The 2,500-nt window shown below is 41.1% G+C and overlaps 1 protein-coding gene across 1 annotated transcript in view; it reads left to right on the plus strand.

Annotated features, from left to right (window-relative positions):
- LOC308082301 (guanine nucleotide-binding protein G(olf) subunit alpha-like) overlaps nt 1-2,500 on the plus strand; it is a gene marked incomplete at both ends in the record, with an annotated part of 14,369 nt that overhangs the window by 4,090 nt on the left and 7,779 nt on the right. The window lies entirely within an intron of this gene.

Here is a 2,500-nt window from a genome sequence, read left to right on the forward strand (position 1 = left end):
AAATGATTCTCACATTCAGCTCACGGTGTGTTGCCGTGAGTTATTTTAACCAAAGACATTTGTTTTCTCTCTCTGCTTGTCAAACAGCAGCTGACATTCAACAGGAGACAGCTGTGTGTGTGTGTGTGTGTGTGTGTGTGTGTGTGTGTGTGTGTGTGTGGTGTGTGTGTGTGCGCGCGTGCGTGCGTGTGTGCATGTGCGCGTGTGCGCGTGTGCATGTGTGTGTGTTTGTTCTAATGACAATAATGATATGATGTAATGACCTCACCTGGGACTATTTCCACCTGAATACACATCTCTGTGTGTGTGCGTGTGTGTGCGTCCTCTGAGGTGTCATTAAAATCAGTGTGTGTCTCTGAGGACAAAGAGACATGAAACAACAACATCCTCGCTCAGGGAATTGAACCTCAACCCTGACACTGCTGCTGTCTTACATAGACAGACAGACAGACAGACAGACAGACAGAGAGACAGGGTAGCAGAAATACCAGAAGACACTATGTTGCGTAGTACAGTGGTTCTCAACCTGTGGGTCCGGACCCACATTTTTTGGGGGGTCCCCAGATGACAGTAATGTGTTAATTTAAGGATTCTTAAGACCTATTTAAAACCTAAAAAAAAAGAAAATAAATACAATGAAAAATGACAATCACTGCATCAAACTATAGGCTACTATTACAACTGGTCAAACATTGGCCAAATTATCAAATAATAGGATGTTGGCTGCCATGTTATTTGTGTCCAAAGTGGCCATTGATACCCGAAACTACATACTGTAGTGTGACTTTAAATGTCTAAAAAAAAACACGTTAACGTGAATCCAACATATTAATAGAAAAGATTTGAACAAACAAACAGACACAAAAAATTGATTTACATAACAATGATGACAACAATGATTGTTCAAACAAGACGATGAAATCTATGATAATTAGTCTTTTTTGATCTGAAACACAATTGTATACAACTAGAGGTTCGGGCCGCTATGCAGCCCTCACAGCTACGTCACACTGATCCGACCAATATGTCTGAGTCATAGGGCCCTATTCTGTGTGAGATTTGAACAAACCACTAATTACGGATTTCGGACTAGGCAAGAGGCGTTTCCCCACAAAATTCGGTATTCTGTGGCACCCCTCTCACCCGCCAAACACCTGAGCTACCCCTTACATTATGCATAGGTGTGGTTTGGGCGTTACAATGATAAAACCAATCACCGTGCCAGAAGCCATTGCCTTTAAGAGAAGACTGCGCTAGCCGTCATCCCCGATCCAATATATGCTCTAGCCTATCTCCCTGTCTGCAGTCTCTGCACTGTTGCCTGGTCTGATTATTATAAGCCGCATTGGGCTTGTTTTCCTTCTTTTTTTTTATTTTATCCAAATACATTTTTATATTAATTTGTAGCCTATTGTGTTCACAATAAGCTTGTCATATTAGTCAGATCCGGAATAGTATATGAAAGCCATTTAAAATATTTATACTATTGGTACACACCGGCTGCTCCCAAATAATTAATTACATCATGTTGCGACAACGCTCCTACGTGGTACACAGACAAACAGTAGCACATGGGTATAATAAATTGGACAATTTTAGGAAAGGTCTATATGTAGCCTAGACTACTCACTAGAGATGCGTGGATCGCTGCCGCAGTTAACCGCGGTTTGGGTGGATTCGGGTCAATCAAATATAATTATTAATTAATATCGGATAAACCGCGGGTGAAATATTGCGGTAAATACATTTATGACATCTATTATATCTATCCATAAAATAGCTAAATCTCTGCGTGCTTGTGTCTGTGTGAGTGTGTAGAGCAGCCTCTGTGCAATGCGATCACAAAATGCATTGATTTAGCCTATGGAATGTCAGTGCGTCTTTTTTCTTTTTTTTAAACCGGTGCTGCGCTGCGCTCTGTAGGATGCCGCATGTTAACTTACATCCATATTGTCCCCGTTATCTTTCATCATCCACCTTTGTTCAGTAATCCCGAACAGAGCTACACTTTAAGTTTACATCAATCATCTAATAGCCTCTCAAACCCAGACACATTGCTGCGATGCGTATGTGCGTCGCCTACCTACCCAAAATAACAGACATACAAGCTATCAACGGCGCTGTGTCATGTCGTGTCGACAGCTTACAGATCTGTTATTTTGGACAGCATAAACATGAGGCGCGCGCGCGCCACGGAGTAGCCTAACACTAAACCAAAAACATTACATTACGTGGTCAACAACATACTAGACATGTAACTTGCTTGGAGCTTTTAATGCAGTGGTTCTCAACCTGTGGGTCGGGCGTTTTTTTTATCTAAATAAATTCATATATTAATTAATTTGTAGCGTATTGTGTTCACAATAAGCAACTTGTCATTAGTCAGATCCCCAAGAGTATATGAAAGCCATTTAAAATAGTTATACTCTTACACAGCTGATGCCAAATAATTAATCATCAGGGCAGCGAAAGCCGCAAAAGTAGGTCAAATCAATCAGCT

The sequence above is a fragment of the Gymnoscopelus braueri genome, assembly GCF_963280865.1.
Source record: "Gymnoscopelus braueri genome assembly, chromosome: 3".
Taxonomy (NCBI): Eukaryota; Metazoa; Chordata; class Actinopteri; order Myctophiformes; family Myctophidae; genus Gymnoscopelus; species Gymnoscopelus braueri.